We start from the raw sequence: 16,780 nt of genomic DNA on the forward strand, positions 1-16,780 counted from the left end.
TTCATCTCGTAAAAGATGACTTTAAAACTTTGTTGTTGTTGTTGTTTTGTTTTTTGGAGGCAGAGTCTTGCTGTTGCCCAGGATGGAGTACAGTGGCACGATCTCAGCTCACTGCAACCTCCACCTCCCGGGTTCAAGAGATTCTTCTGCCTCAGCCTCCCGAGTAGCTGGGATTACAGGCACACACCACCATACTTGGCTAATTTGTTTTTGTATTTTTAGTAGAGACAGGGTTTTACCATGTTGGCTAGCCTGGTCTCAGACTCCTAATCTCAAATGATCCGCCCATCTCGGCCTCCCAAAGTGCTGGGATTATAAACATGAGCCACTGCACTGGGCTCTAAGACAAATTTTTAAATGTGTGCTCTATGAATGGAACACATTATGTGTAGAACTTGTAACAAAATTAATTCCCAAATCCAGTTTTGACATTTAAAGTTTCTATAAATCTGCTCTTGAGTATTGGATTAACTTTTTGGCAGTTGGTGATAATGACTGTGGAGCTAGTAGATACATGTGTAGTGATACAGAATTTTATTTGCAATCATATGAGGTTTGATCCACACTGCAAGCTTAGTTCTATGCTAATAAAGGAATAACCACCTTTGTTCTTTTGCATTTCAGAATTTGGTCCCAGTTCCTGTTGAAAATATCTCAGGATCCAGCTTCATTGAAGGGTTACAAGGTCGAATTCACAAATTCTGAAATATTTCTCTCCTGCTAGTGTAGGTCACATCCCATTATTAGGAACTCCTCTGACACCTGCATTTTTCTTGTAGCATGATTTTATATGGTGCATACATGGTTCAAAATCATATTTAGAGATGTAGCAGCCTAGGAGACTGTATAGATTACACTTCCTTTTTAAAAGATTGAAGTTTAATTTCTGGTGGTAGGGAGCCATTAAAGGGTTTGGACTTCAGAGTGGCACAGTGAGACAAATTTTAGAAGAGCAACACACTAGTTCAGTGGAAATTTGATGCTTAAAAAAGGTAATGTGCTTAAATTAGGTGATAAACTGGATTGCTTGATGAAATTATATAAATCAAGTGTTATTGTATAAAGTTTTAAGAAATATAAACTTAAATTTTTAAGTGGCATAAAAGGAAAGTGTTAACAGTGGCTGAGTGGTAAGGTTGAGGATTTTTATTTTCTTCCTACTTTTCATGGAAAATTTAGAAAATACAAAATATGAAATAAGGTGTTAAAATGGGTAGAACTCTTGTATTCTGAGTTTGACCCTAAGTCAACAGATGCACATTTCTAAAGTGAGTTTTAAGGACACCCTGCGGGTGTTCAAAAGAGAGCCAGAAAATGGATCTTGTGACTTCTAATACCTATCCATGTGTTGGTGTAAAAGGTTTCATTCAGAAAGTTGGAAATTGGAACAGAGTTTTTGACACATGTTGGAAATTGGAAAAGTTTTTTAACCCAGTTGTTGGTATTCTAGGAGTCTTTCCTAACCTCTTTCCCTCATCTTTGTGGGAGGGATGGGAAGTACTGCCCCTCCAGTAAAGATAGAAGGGCTTTATAGTGACCGCTTGGGGGTCTTAATATGTAACTTCTGCAATTTGGGGGACACAGTGAATTGATGTCTCTCTAACTCATACCTGGAACTTTTCAAGGGTGAAAGAGAGACTATGCTTTGGCAGCACAGCAAAAGAAAGCAAGGTTGCTGTGTGGATGGACTGCCAGTCCTCTCAAAGTTTTTTGGACTAAGATATCTGTTTCCCATAGATCACATGAGGGCTACCTGAGAGAAGTGAGACCACATAAGGGAAAACCCAAACAAAAGAGTAGAGTATAAGGGGGACAGGATGGAGGCTGGATTCCCAGAGGAGATTCATTACAGGAATTGGGAGTGAGAGCTCCCAACTTTCAAGGAACCCCTGAAAGCATTCCTGAAAAAAATCAGCTTTAAACTTTATGATTATGATTATGATTATTTTTGGGACGGAGTCTCGCTCTGTCACCCAGGCTGGACTGCAGTGGCATGACCTTGGCTCACTGCAACCTCCCTGGTTTAAGCAGTTCTTGTGCCTCAGCCTCCTGAGTAGCTGGAACTACAGGTGTACACCACCATGCCTGGCTAATTTTTGTATTTTTTAGTAGAGGCGGGTTTTCACCATGTTGGCCAGGCTGGTCGAGAACTCCTGACCTCAGGTGATCCATCAGCTTTGGCCTCCCAAAGTGCTGGGATTACAACCGTGAGCCCCCACGCCCGGCCTGAACATATTTTGAGTCATGAAGATGTCTAAGCTCTCTGATAGCACATAATTGCCCCACCCAGGGTTAACAAGGTGGAAAGGAGAGGGGTAAAAGCATAATGCTCTTGTACTATGTAGGGCTGAGCTGGGAAAGCAGAGAAACTAACTTCAAATGAGAAAAATTTGACGATTACACTAAGGATCTTTCAGTCATTGCAGCCTCGACTTCTCAGGCCTGAGCCATCCTCCCACGTCAGCCTCCTAAGTAACTGGGACTATAGACATGCACCACCGCATCTGGCTAATTTTTTATTTTTTTTTAAATTTTTTTTGTAGAGACAGGTTCTCCCTGTGTTGCCCAGGCTGGTCTCCAGCTCCTGGGATTAAGTGATCCTCTGCCTCAGCCTCCCAGATTGTTGGGATTACAGGTGTGAGCCACTATGCCCAGCTGGATCTTTCAGTTTTAAAAGTCAGATTGTTTTTATAACTTGGGAGTGACCAAAGTCATGATCATTAGCCTGAATGAAAGTTCAGGGACATTAACTATGGCTACAGAGTAACTTTAAAGGCTAGTCGTGGACAAAAAAATTGCTTTTTATAGTTACATCCCACAGATTCAGCTTGTTCAGTGTAATGGTTACAGTTGTTTTTCTAATAAAAAAAAATAATGAGAATGAATTTTTAGAAGAATGTGCTCATGGAGGCATTTTGTTGTGAATAAAGTGGCATCAACTTTGGAATAGGCAGATCTGTTCCGGAAACAAATCTACCCCTTATTGACACTGACCTCTTACTAGCACTGATGTGAGGTAAGTAACCCCCTCCCCGCCGCTGCCTTTTCTTTTTGAGGCAGGTCTCACTCTATTGCTCAGGCTGCAGTGTGGTGGCGTGATCATAGCTCCCTGCAGTCTTGCCTGGTCTCAAGTAGTCCTCCCATCTCAACCTCATGAGTAGCTGGGACAGCAGACATGTAGAACCATGCCTGGCTAATTTTTTTTATTTTTATTTTTGGTAGAGATAGAATCTTGCTGTTGCCCAGGCTGGTCTCAAATTTCTAGGCTCAAGCGGTCCTCCTGCCTCAGCCTTGCAGTATTGGGGATACAGGCGCAAGCTACTGCAGCTGGCCTAAACCAGTATTTGAAATTCATTTTCCTCATTTACTTTTTGTAAAATGGAACATCACCGGTTTTGCAGTGTTTTACAAAAAAAAATTATCGTCTATAGCAGAATGCATGGTATATACTAGATATTCACATATATTAGTACTTTTTTCTTCCTCAAAGCAAATATTTCCTATTAAGTGTTTTTACTCTTTTTCATGTTTTACTTCTTCAGAATGTATTCCTTAAAAATACTAAATAGAGGTAAGGAGTTTAGTACATAAATGGTGTACTACTAAGGATGTAAGAAATGTTTAATCTTTATTATAGCCAAAAATTCTACTTTTGATTTGAAATGTGAAAAGTTTTCAGAAAGAATGAAAAGTAGTTTTACTGACATGTGTAAGGAAAGTGTATGAAATAAGAGACTAAAGGTAGACTTGGCTGGGTGCAGTGGCTCACACCTGTAATCCTAGCACTTTGGGAGGCTTAGGTGGGTGGATCACCTGAGGCCAGGAGTTTGAGATCAGCCAGGCCTATGTAGTGAAACTCCGTCTCTACTAAAAATACAAAAATTAGCTGGGCGTGGTGATGGGCGCCTGTAATCCCAGCTACTCAGGAGGCTGAGGCATGAGAATCGCTTGAACCTGGGAGGCAGAAGTTGCATTGAGCCAAGATCGTGCCATTGCACTCCAGCCTGGGTGACAAGAGCGAAACTGTCTCAAACATACATACATACATACATAAATGTAGACTTAGGTGGAGATTTTTTTCTTTTTCTTTTTTTTGAGACAGAGTTTCACTCTTGTTGCCCAGACTGGAGTGCAATGGTGCGATACCGGCTCACTGCAACCTCCGCCTTCCAGGTTCAAGCGATTCTTCTGCCTCAGCCTCCCGAGTAGCTGGGATTACAGGCATGTGCCACCACGCCCTGCTAATTTTTTTTTGTTTGTTTGTTTGGTTTTTTTTGTTTGTTTTTTAGTGGAGACGGGATTTCTCCCTGCTGGTTAGGCTGGTCTCGAACTCCCGACCTCAGGTGATCCGCCCACCTTGGCCTCCCAAAGTGCTGGGATTACAGGTGTGAGCCACCGCACCCGGCTGGAGAATTTTTTCATTACTGTTCTCAGTAGGAGTAGTTTGGAATGTATGAAACAAAATAAAGCATCTTTTTTTTTTTTTGAGATGGAGTCTCACTCTGTCTGTCGCCCAGGCTGGAGTGCAGTGGTGCAATCTCGGCTCACTGCAAGCTCTGCCTCCCGGGTTCATGCCATTCTCCTGCCTCAGGCGCTCGCCACCATGCCTGGCTAATTTTTTGTACTTTTAGTTGAGATGGGGTTTCACCGTGTTCGTCAGGCTGGTGTTGATCTCCTGACCTCGTGATCCGCCCGCCTCAGCCTCCCAAAGTGCTGGGATTACAGGCGTGAGCCACCGCACCCGGCTAAAATAAAGCATCTTATTACAGAGAGAACACTTTGTAAAAACCAGTGTCAGTCTTGTGTTCTAATATTCTCAAAAATTTTTTTAGTTCTCTGTTTTATTTTATTTTATTTTATGTTATCTTATGTTATTTTATGTTATGTTATTTTGTTATGTTATTTTATGTTAAGTTATGTTATTTTATGTTATTTTATGTTATTTTGTTATGTTATGTTATTTTATGTTATGTTATGTTATTTTATTTTTTATTTTATGTTATTTTATGTTGTTATTTTATGTTATGTTATTTATGTTATGTTATTTTATTTATTTTATTTATGTTATGTTATGTTATGTTATTTTGAGACAGAGTTTCGCTCTGTCGCCCAGGCTGGAGTGCAGTGGAACGATCTTGGCTCACTGCAAGCTCCGCCTCCGGGGTTCACACCATTCTCCTGCCTCAGCCTCCAGAGTAGCTGGGACTACAGGCGCCTGCCACCACGCCCGGCTAATTTTTTTTTTTTTGTATTTTTAGTAGAGACGGGGTTTCACCATGTTAGTGAGGATGGTCTTGATCTCCTGACCTCGTGATCCGCTCGCCTCGACCTCCCAAAGTGCTGGGATTACAGGTGTCAGCCACCGTGATCAGCCTTTATTTGATATTTTTTAAATGATCTTGGTGTTTTGTCATCTTTTCTGGATATTCTACTTTTATATTAATGTTCAAATTTTGTGTTTTGAAACTTAAAGTTTTCTTTTTAATTACCCTGGACCTCTTAAATATCTCAAAAAACTGATCTATACAAATCTTTAATTTTTGAATATCTTTATTATCTGTATTTATACTTCAGAGTTGTATTTGTAACATAAATTCTGCTTGTTTGTAGGAATGGCTTTAAATTGGGAAGGGAATTACAGTTAATTTTCTATTTGAGACCAGAATATTCTTTATAATTCATTAACGAGTCCTCAGTTGCAAATAGCAGAACCTGACTAGGTAATTTGGATATGAAAAGAATTAATTGGGATGATGACAGGTAGGTTACAGAATTGATGGGAGAGAGTGGGAATCCAGGTTCACAAAATCAGCAATAACCAGAGGCAGCTGAGCAGCAAGAAAATACTGCCCAGATTATGTTACCATAACAGTGTGGTTAGTGCACTGTGGCCACTGGTCTCTTACTGTTGCCACTGTGAACCATTTCAAGTGTCTTTGGTCTTTGGATACGAAGTCCTGGGGTGTAGATTAAGTATTTCTGATCTGACCTCTTCCCTGAACTCTGTACTTCTGTATCTGTCATTGCCTTCTCAACATCTTCAGATTGGTGGCTCATAAGCCTCTTAAATTTAACATGTCCAAAACTGAACTCCTCTTCTTTTTTTAATCTTCACACCTGCTCATTTTCATCCAGGCAAGCTCTCTGATAGAAAATATTTCATAATCAAAATTTGTCTGCTTTGTTTCCTGATAAATAGAATCAGGTTATATATACCCGACAAGTTTTATTACATAGGGTAATGATGAATACATCCCATTGCCTTACATCTTCAGGCATATAATGTCTGTCACATTTTTGGTAATACTAAGTTTTATCCCTCAATTAAGATGGTGTCAACCAGCCTGGGCAACATGCTGAAACCTTGTCTCTACAAAAAAAATACAAAAATTAACCAAGAGTGGTGGTGTGATCCTGGGAAATTAAGGCTGCTGTGAACTGTGATCGTGCCACTGCACTCCAGTCTAGGCGAGAGAGTGAGACCTTGTAAAAGGTCTCGGTTTGGTGATACTTTCAAACCATGTGAATATCTGGTTGCCCAAAACTTTTCACTGAATAGCCTAACATAGGAGAGGACACTTAAATAATGGCTGTTAATGTATATCTGAATAATAGCTGTTATTATCAAGAAGTTAGGGAAGAAGAAAACCTTCCTGTTTTAGTTTCAGTTTTTAATAGTGTAGAGGAAAGATAAGTAAATTATGAATCTCAAATTCTGAAAAGCGTTAACAGTCCTTCTCCAATATGGACTGCGAAGGTGACAAATGATTGCTATATACAATTTAACTTGTTTTAAAATAGATAAGACTCATGTCTGAGTAAAAGGTACATTAGGAAGAAGACTGAAAGATGGCTAAAATTAATATTGATCTGTTCACTTCAGTGATCAGTACTTTCTCATACATCATTTAGCATAGATCAACATTTTTCTCCATTTTTGTAGTTTTAGTACTTACAATTTTCTTCCTATTCTTGCACTTTAATATTTTTTCTGTTAATTCAAGGAAGCAAGGTCTACTTCCCAAATGACTAAAAATTGTCTCTTGTTATAAGAAATCTATCTGTAGATGAAATAAATTCCTAGATACTACAAATACTAAACTAAACAATAAAATCTAGAATATATAAGTGCTCCTACATTTGGTGGAAATCAAATGAAAGGGGAAAGGGGAAATTTCTAAAATGTACAGGTTTTTGTAAGGTGTTAAATTAACGAATGAGTAGGGTAGCAGAAAGTAAAACATCGAGGATGTTATGAGTTAATGGTTTCAGAATTTATCTTAAAATTGTATTTCGTTTATCTTTTCCAGTCTGAAATACCTAGGTAAAAATTACTGATGATACGGAAGTCTGTCACATAGCAGTTGAAGTACAGTTATGGCACTCATTCTGTTTGTGGGTGACTATGTTGAAAATCATTTAAACTAAGAAGTTTAAGTCTAGGAAATAAAGTCAAAATCTGAAAATACTGAATGATTTCTACTTAATTATCTCTGTGAAACTTAATGTTAGGAAAAATAGAGTTCTACTGGAGAATTATGAGCTCTTTTGAGAAATGAGCCTATCTGATATGATATATTTATAGTTGAGTATTGATGTCTTGTCTGTTGAACCCATTAGATCCCATGTGGCTACTAATGAGCGCTTGGGAGAAAAGCTTATAAGACGTGGTAATGTCGTTTTTAAAAGAGGAGAATATAGACAAGAAAGAACCACTTCATAGGACATTTAACAGGCTGGACTTAACGTGTGTTAAAGATAAAAGGTTTACTACATAAATATATACTCTGACCATGAAAGAGTAATTTTTAGAATAGTACATTTTTTTTTTTTTAAGTGTTTTCCCCTGATTTGGTTTGTAAGTTCAGACTTGATAGTCCAAATTTGGAATTATATACACTATCCAATAAGTAGAAATAACAGAAGGGCAAACAGATTAAGATTCTTACATAGATAGCAAATGGGATAGAAATTATTGAAGAAATCAGTGCGGTTTTGTATTTATTAGGACTAAAAAATCTTACCTGGTGTTCTTCTGAATTCTTGGAGTTGCCTTAGTCTCAGTTTAATAAAGCCTTTTTCTTAAGGATTTTAGTATTATTATGTTACCCCATTGTTAACAATCATAGGTAGTAATTAAAATGCTTCTTATAGGAGATTTTCCTTTTCCAGTTTAGTGTAAATGCTAACGTAAATCCTAAAATTAAGTTATTTGACTTAATTTGAAGCATATAAAAATGTCTTTGGAAGTTGTTAGTACTGGTGCTTTTTTTTTTAAGTATACAAGGCACCCAGATATCTCACTTCTCTAGCTTTCTCTGACATTCTTCTCTAGACATAATTAAATTACTCCTTCATCTGTTTTCCCATAGCAATTTAACCACAGAACTCTAGCATAGCATTTTATTTAATTGTACTGTATTGTAGTAATTTGTTTACATGTCATCTTATAGAATATGAGCTTTATGAGGACAGGTCTTGTTTTTACACAACATTTTGTACTTTGCCATACATAGAATGTCTGTCCTATTGGGAGTCTGTAACTGATCTTTGTTGAGTTTTGAGGACATTTTAAACGTGTGACGAAGTATTTTTCATAGTCTTAAAATCCATTGTTTTATTGCTACCAAGACATGCAGTAATATATATTACCACATATCAGATATATAGTATATCTCCAAAGTGGTTATCTATGCCTATTGTTGCAACTGAGTTTTATCAGTCCAGAAAAACTGTATCTATCTGTAGGCTGGGTGAGCACGGTGGCTCACACCCATAATCCCAGCATTTTGGAAGGCCGAAGCCAATCACTTGAGGCCAGGAGTTCAAGACAAGCCTGGCCAACATGGCAAAAACCCATGTCTTAAAAAAATAAAGTAATTTAAAAACTGTGTCTGTAAAACCATGGTGGACACACCTTAGAGCATTTCATTTGAAGTCTCTTTATTTAATTTTTAATAGGAGAAATTTTATCAGTTTTCTGCTAGTGATACATTGACCTCTCCTTATCTCTCTTTTCCCCAAACAAATCATTTTAGGAGAATGACAGCCTTTTGGAACCTTAACTTTAGATGAGTTGCATTTATTCTAATGTACTTACATCATTTATCTTGTTTGTTTATTCACTCATTCAGCATCTATGCTTTGGAGACTGTGATGTGTCAGGCATTGTGCTTAGTGCAGAGCGGAGTATAATAGCAATGAACAGGCTGTGATAGCCACTTTGAGTCATGGGAAGGGGTCCAGCGTTTTGATGAGTGATATGATGTGCTGTGGGGCCTGTTGAGAAGATTTTTAACTCACACGTGGAATATACCTTTCACACTGTCCTGTTCTCTAAATTTCTATTGTAATTGTAGTCTGTAACAACACTTCATTGTTGACAGAATTATTATGAATTTGTTACTTTTTATATGTGCAAGTATTATTTCCGCAGGAAGTCATTAACTGCTTTCAGGATAAAGATTGTTGTTTTCTTTTTTCAACCGTTAGATAATGTAAAAAGCATTCTTAGTGTGCAGGTAGAACAAAAAGCCATGGGATTAGGCATGATCTGTGGGTGGTTTGCAGAGCCTTGCTTTAGATAGACACAGCAGTATCATCATATCTGGGATTGGTCACTTTTCTATGTAAAGTTTCTTAATCTGGGATTGGGCAATCCTGGCTATATATTAGAAACATTGTGTGGCTTCTTAAAAAAACAAATACCGTGGCGTGCCGTAGACTTGGTGAATAAGAATCTGTTGTGGTAGCTCTGTGGCATGCATAGTTAAAAACTAGTTAAAAACAGGGTGGTGGTGGTCCATGGATGATTGTCGTGGGCAGCCATTGTTGATAGTACGTACTGGCCAGTGGTCACTTGTAACACGTAAAAATGAAGTAATACGAGGTAGATTTTCTTTTTTCCAATTTTTTTGTTATTAGATCACTGCAGTAGTAGGGTGGATTTTCTAATAGAACTAGAGCTGAAGTATTTAAAGAAATAATTAAATTTCTTAAAAAGCTGCTTTAACAATACATAAAAAAGACTTTTTTCCTTTTTTGAGATGGAGTCTCACTCTGTCACCCAGGCTGGAGTGCAGTGGTGCGATCTCAGCTCACTGCAACCTCCGCCTCCCAGGTTCAAGCGATTCCCCTGCCTCAGCCTCCTGACCTAGCTGGGATTACAGGCATGCGCCACCACACCTGGCTAATTTTTGTATTTTTAGTAGAGACAGGGTTTCACCATGTTGGTCAGGCTGTTCTCAAACTTCTGACCTCATGATCCACCCGCCTCTGCCTCCCAAAGTGCTGGAGTTACAGGCGTGAGCCACTGCGCCTGGCCAAGATATTTAAGTGAAATCTTGGACATTTTTTTTAAAGAATTGAGTCAGCCTGAGATCTCTGTGTCCTATGCCATTACAATTACAGATATAGACTAATGGGAAGGATGATGTGTAGATATGTGATCAGGTTTCTGCATTAGAAGGATTAGTCTAATAAAATTATGGAGAATGAATATAGAGTTGGAGCAGTGAGACCCAAATAGGCTATAGTAGGAGTCCTGGCTTGAACTGCTAGTTCAGTGGTTGCGTGCGTAGAGATCTTCAGGAAATAGAATGGTCGATTTTTCAGGTCCTAAGTATAGGTAAGAATAATGACTGGTGTTTTCTAACTTAGATGGATGAATGGTATTGGTATGTATTAATACATAAACTTTTTTCATATCAGTGCTTAAATCTTAAACATTTTGGTATTTCTAGAACCTTGTACAATATCTGCCACATGGTGGATATTTAATCTGTGTTGCTAATGATGGCCACAACTAAGTGAATGTTTGTGATTTTTCCTAAGCACTAAACATGCATTCTTACTGAATCTTATTTAATGCTTGCAACAGTGCTGTAAGGTCTGTTAACTCCATTTGACAAATGAGGAAACTGATGCTTACTAGCTGTATGATCCTGAGTTATGGTAATTGTCAGAACTAGGATTCAAACTGGTATTTGACTGGTTTCAAAGCCTCTAGACTAAAACTTTTCTACCTATATATGCTATGCTGTTTCCCTTTGTTGTAACATACTTAAGCACTGCGTATTAAGTAGGGTACAGAAGACTTGAGAAACAAATTTTATCTTCCCTCAGTTACACAACTAACATCTGCAACCAATGAGTAGCAGTGTACTATTGGATGAAAATGCTTTAGAATTATAGGGATTGATGTGGGCTGGAGTCCTCGGGAAGAGCCTGTTGAAAGTAGGAATAGCTTTAAATTGGCCTTTTAAGGATAAGAACCTTTTTGGGAGGAAGAAAGGAATGCCTTTTTAGGAGGAGGAAACAGATTTCAGGACTGGAATGGGCATAGGCTGTTAGCGGGCTCTGCTCTAATAGCATGTTTATTAGGAGTAGCCTGAAATCAGAATGGGTATTCATTCCTAAGTGTGCCAGTTTGAGACTGTATCCTGAAAAGTATTAGGAGCTATTAGAAGTTTTTTTTTTCTTCAATAGAGCAGTGATGAGATAAAATTAGTGTCTCTTACAGTGCTTGACTAATATTAGGTACTCAGGTATTTGTGTGATAGAAATAAAGTGGAGAGAGAACTACAGAAGTAGGTTAACCATTTAGGAGATTATTGCAGTAGTTAGGAGTGAGAGCATAAAAACCTGAGCTACAGAAATGACAAAGAATAAGTACGAATTTAGGAGAAATTGAAAGCAAAGGAATAGAAGCCTTTTTAGAAGAAAGTTGGATAGAATTTCATTTCAGAAGAAAGTAGAAGATTTGCATTTTATTACTGACTCTGTCCAAATTTAACCTTTCTGGTCTCAGCTTTCCCGTTTGTGAAATGGAATTTGGATAGGATATGATTTTAAATTGAAATCATAAAGCTTATTTTTAGCTTTAAAACTTTTGCCTCTATGGGCTTTTCTTTTCTTGAACTATTTCAGAGATCACCTGTATACCAGATTTCAAAGTTAAAATATAAATACGAATGTAATAGGATGTCTTAAGTTCTAAAGGTCTGAAATTAGGGTTCTTATAGGAAATTTTGATGCACTAAAGTTCTAAGTGTGTTTTCGTAGAAGATGAGTGAGATCATTCTTCTGGAGACTCTAGGCATTAGATCCTCTAGATTACAGAGTAAATACATACATTAGAGTAACGTGGATCTTGGAAAATGCAGTTTCTCAGGCTTGACCCACAAAATTTAGTGGGTTGTGGCAAGCCTGAGAATCCACATTTTTGGCAGATGCAGATCGTCCATGGACCATTTTTAAAAGTTTTATGAAGCATACAGTTTGATAGTTAATCACCCATGAAATCATCACCACAATCAAGATAATGAACATAATCACCTTCAAAGTTTTTCCCTGACTCCTTCAAATCTGTCCACCCTACCTGCCCCTAGACCCCAGTCAACCACCTATGCCTTTTCTGTCTTTATAATATTAATTTGTATTTCCTAGAATCTTACTGTTTTATTAATTTTTTTTAGAAACAGGGCTCACTGTTGCTCAGACTTGACTCCTAAAATCTTATATATGAGGACTCATACAATGTATGTTCTTTTATATCTGGCTTCTTCAACTCAGCGTAGTGATTTTGAGATTTATACTTAATATTGGCTGTGTCAGTAACTTGTTTCTTTTATTGCTGAGTAGTATTCCAGTGTATGGAAATACCACAGTCTGTCCATTCATTTGCTAATGAGCATTTGGGATGCTTGCAGTTTGAGACTACAAGTACAGTTGCTATGAACATTAGTGTATGATTCTTTGTATGAGCATAATGCTTTCATTTTTCTTGGATAAATACCTCAATGGAATGACTGTTATATGGAAGGTGTATATTTAACTTTTTAAAGTGGCTTTGCACAAGTGTGTAGGAATTCATTTGCACTGTATTCTCACCAGCACTTGGTATGGTCATTTACAGTATTTTTTTTAGCCATCTGGTGTGTTTTCAGTTTGTATTTCTCTAGTGCCTGATGGTGTTGAGCATCTTTTCAAGTGCTTATTTGCAATCCATTTAACTTTGGTGAATTATCTGTTGAAATCTTTTGCCTGTCTTTAAATTCATTTGCTTTCCTTCTTAGGTAAAAGTTCTTTATACAGGCAGTTCTCATTTGTGCTGTGGAATATAAAAATACTTGTGCAGGCTTAAATTTTGTAAAGCAATCTTAGAAATTATGTTGTTCCATGATTTTTAGAAATTTTCGTCAAAACATACTCTCATTGTTGCAAAATGTATAGGGAAATGGATAAAATAGTAAAACTAGTATTTACTTAGTACAGTTTAATTTAAACCTGGAGAATTAAAGTGTTTTATTTCTTTGTAAAAATCTTTTCAAGAGTGATTGGAACTGTGCCTCGTTTCTTCTTCCCTGTTATATAGTGTGGAGTGAGCATCATTTCTAGGCCTTGGACAAGTTAATAATACTTGTAAGTTTGGATCAGCTTCAAACATTTTATCCATTACACCGTGAATATCAAGAAGTATATGTAAGAATTCCTTTAATATGAAGGTTTCTTGCTGGCATGACTTCCTCTGAGACATTGTCATCCTTTTCACCATAACCACTCTCTTCTTTTATGTTGATCAGTTTACCTTCAGAAAGTTCCTCTGGCTGCATGTTTAGTCTCTCTGTTGGCAGCAGTGTCAACATTCTCACAGTCAACTCTTTCTTTTGTAACTCCATTAATATTTCATTAGAATTTTATTTCCAGCATTATCACTTTTGTTTCTTTGCTTCACTTTCATCTTTGTTGGCAAATCCTCTCCTTCAGTTACCCATTTAAAAACAAAAGTATCTCATGGGTTTGTCACTGGGGGACAGGAAGTAACACAGCTACATGCTCTTCAGAATGTGCATTTAGTGAATAACAGGTGTGCAGTGACCAGTGACTGACTTTAAAAGAAGTGATATGATTGGTCATGGATCAGGATATAAAAAATTGGAGAAAAGTATAAAACTATAAAGAATTCTGTATTTTCAGTATCTTCATTTCTCGTTACATTTAAAAAAGACAAAAACTAGACATTTTAGAAAAAGTGTATCTGTGGTTATGGTCTATACAATAGTAATAATAATATCAACTTTTTTATAGAGTCCTTATCTGTCAGGGACAGTTTTAAGTGCTAGACATATTCTTACTTAATCCTCATAATAACCCAATTAGGTGGTAGGTATTACTATTATCCCCACTAGAGAGAGAGAAACTTGTCCAGGGTGAGCCTCACAGTTTGGCTCCAGAACCTGTGCTTTATTTATACTAGTGCTACTTAAAAGAAACACTTTGCAAACTAGCACTGGTTCATAAACTGACTGTTCACACATAGTCTGTGAAGAATTGGAATTTGCATTTTGTAAGCTTTTAAAAATTAAAAAAAAATTCTTTTTTTCCTCTAGTAATTTCTACACAAGCATTGGATCGTGGTGGCTGGAAAATACTCTAGCAATTGCTTGTCATTGAAGAATGTGCTTTGGTTTTCTTTAAAAGAATTAGCTAATGAATGCACGTGTATGTATTTTAAATGTTTCAAGAATTGCAATTAATTGAACTTCTAGTTCTGATTATTATGGAAAAGCTTTTACTGTAATTACAACACTGTGGGGAAAGACAAGGTTTATCTCAAGAGCTTCTGCTTATACAGTCATGATTTTGAAAGCGGAGCAGATTACTGAAAGTCAAGGTATTGCATTGTAGGATTCACTTTGTGCTTTGTTTTTAAATGTATCAGTTTCTTTAACAGCAGTAGAGAACATTCTTGTTTTCTGTCACCATAAACATGACACACAGATTAGGAATTCACTGAATCATTTTACCTGAACCACTCTTTAATATGCCTTCATTAGTTCTTCCTGTTGATTATCATATAGAATTGTTTGAAAAAAATGACTTACAAGAAAAGAAAGGCCCAGCCTGGGCAACCTAATAAGACTCTGTCTCTAAAGTAAAAATAAAGAAAGGCAAATTTTGAAAAACCCATCTTTGTTTTCATTCAAATGCACCTTCTCTGTTCGCAGTCCTCCCCTTCCCCCAACCTCAGAGTGCATCTCTGCATCTTTTGAGGTAATTATATGGCTTTTTTTCTTTTAATCTGTTAGTGTGGTGAAAACAGTAGGTATTCTGAACCAATCTTGCACTTCTCAGATAAGCCAAACTTGGTCATAATTTTTTTAAAAAAAATTTTGCGATTTCAGATCATTTCAGCATAGGACTGGGGTGGAGAGAGTGGTGAAACAAGGTGAGAAGCTGGAAGGAATGGTCATTTCAGTGCTAGTGCAATTTGCAACTTCAGATAATTCTGGAGCGCATATATATATATTTAGCAGGATGTATAAATTCAACTATGTATTTGATCTTTTATAAAATTGACCCCAGGATAAATTTGGACCGTGTATACACACACACACACACACACACACACACACACACACACCCCGTGAAGCTTTATTTTCCTTATTACCTCTGCTTGTATTTAACATTCCTTTAAAATTATATGTGTAAATTTTATAAGGGGTTTTGAACATATGGGGTAGATTAAATGAACACCAAAAACTCTATCTTTCCTTTTAACTAGCATTTAATTTTACAGAGTTTGACCTTATAGAACCTCACTAACTTGTTTTCACATAACATATCTTACACCTGTGGAATCTTTAGGTTAGCACGATTAAAGCACCTGCCATCAAAAATGCATTTTACAGTCTCTCCATGGCTGTATGTTCCAAAACTTAGCTGAGTTGAAGTATCAGAAAAGTTCCATTGTAGATGGTCAATAATCCGGGCAAGATGTTGACAGTAACCAGGAGATCCAGAAGTAAGAAGGTTCTATATAATGTCCTCAAAGCCTGGTGAGCCTCTTAATCTAGCTCTTGGCCTTTTAATTTAGCCCTTGTCTCAGGTTTTTCAATTATGCTGTTGTAGGTTTTGTTTGTTGGTTTTGTTTTTGTTTTTGTTTGTTTTTTTGCACACAACCAGAGCTGGCTAATTTTTGTATTTTTAGTAAGGACAGGGTTTCACCATATTGGTCAGGCTGATTTTGAACCCCTGACCTCGTGATTCACCCACCTTGGCCTCGCAAAGTGCTGGGATTACAGGTGTGAGCCACCACACCTGGCCGTGGGTTATTTTTTTAAAGAATCATTTTTAATTTTACAATAAAAGAAGTTAGTGGAAAAGTAGTATTTGTTTTATAAGAAATCATATTTACCGAAAGGAATATTGTAATAAATATTGAACAAGATTGTTTCCTGAAAAGTAATTTTCTCCCTCTGTTCCCTTCCTCATTTCTGTCCCTTCCCCTTCTTTTCCTGATTCCTTACCCTTTAGTCATGACCTTGGACAAACTACTTTTAAAGCCTCTGATTGCTCATCAATGAAAAGGGTTTAATTTTAACCTATTAGATTGACAGACTTCAGTGAAATATATCATGCAGTACAGTGTCTAAAACATAGGAAGTACTTAGAAAAAGGCAGCCGAGTAGAAAGGGACAATTTTAAAAGACTGTGCCTCACTTTATGCATTTATATTGAATTTCTGATCAAGGAAATTCAGATTTGATAGTTACTTCCTTGAAAATACATAAGGCCTTGATAGAAAATGGGAAGAACTAAGTTACACAATTGTGGAGAAAAAAATAGTTGGCCTCAGTAGTTAAAAAACCAATGGGAGAGAGGCCGGGCAATGTGGCTCATGCCTATAATTCCAGCGCTTTTGGAGACCAAGTAGGGAGAACACCTTGAGGCCAGGAGTTCAAAGTTACAGTGAGCTATGGTTATACGACTGCATTCC

At 37.2% G+C, this 16,780-nt stretch overlaps 1 protein-coding gene across 13 annotated transcripts in view; it reads left to right on the plus strand.

Moving 5' to 3' along the window:
* CYRIB (CYFIP related Rac1 interactor B) overlaps positions 1-16,780 on the plus strand; it is a 174,259-nt gene that overhangs the window by 89,642 nt on the left and 67,837 nt on the right. For 2 of the 13 annotated variants that reach the window (XM_050801614.1, XM_050801612.1), the window contains exon 3: positions 625-685. The exons of 10 other annotated variants lie outside the window; for them this stretch is intronic. The gene's annotated coding sequence lies outside the window, so the exon portion shown is untranslated. Of the gene's footprint in view, positions 1-624; positions 726-16,780 lie in introns of all 13 variants that reach the window. One more of the 13 variants, XM_050801613.1, reaches the window with a different exon arrangement.

This window comes from Macaca thibetana, chromosome 8 (genome assembly GCF_024542745.1).
Source record: "Macaca thibetana thibetana isolate TM-01 chromosome 8, ASM2454274v1, whole genome shotgun sequence".
Lineage (NCBI taxonomy): Eukaryota > Metazoa > Chordata > Mammalia > Primates > Cercopithecidae > Macaca > Macaca thibetana.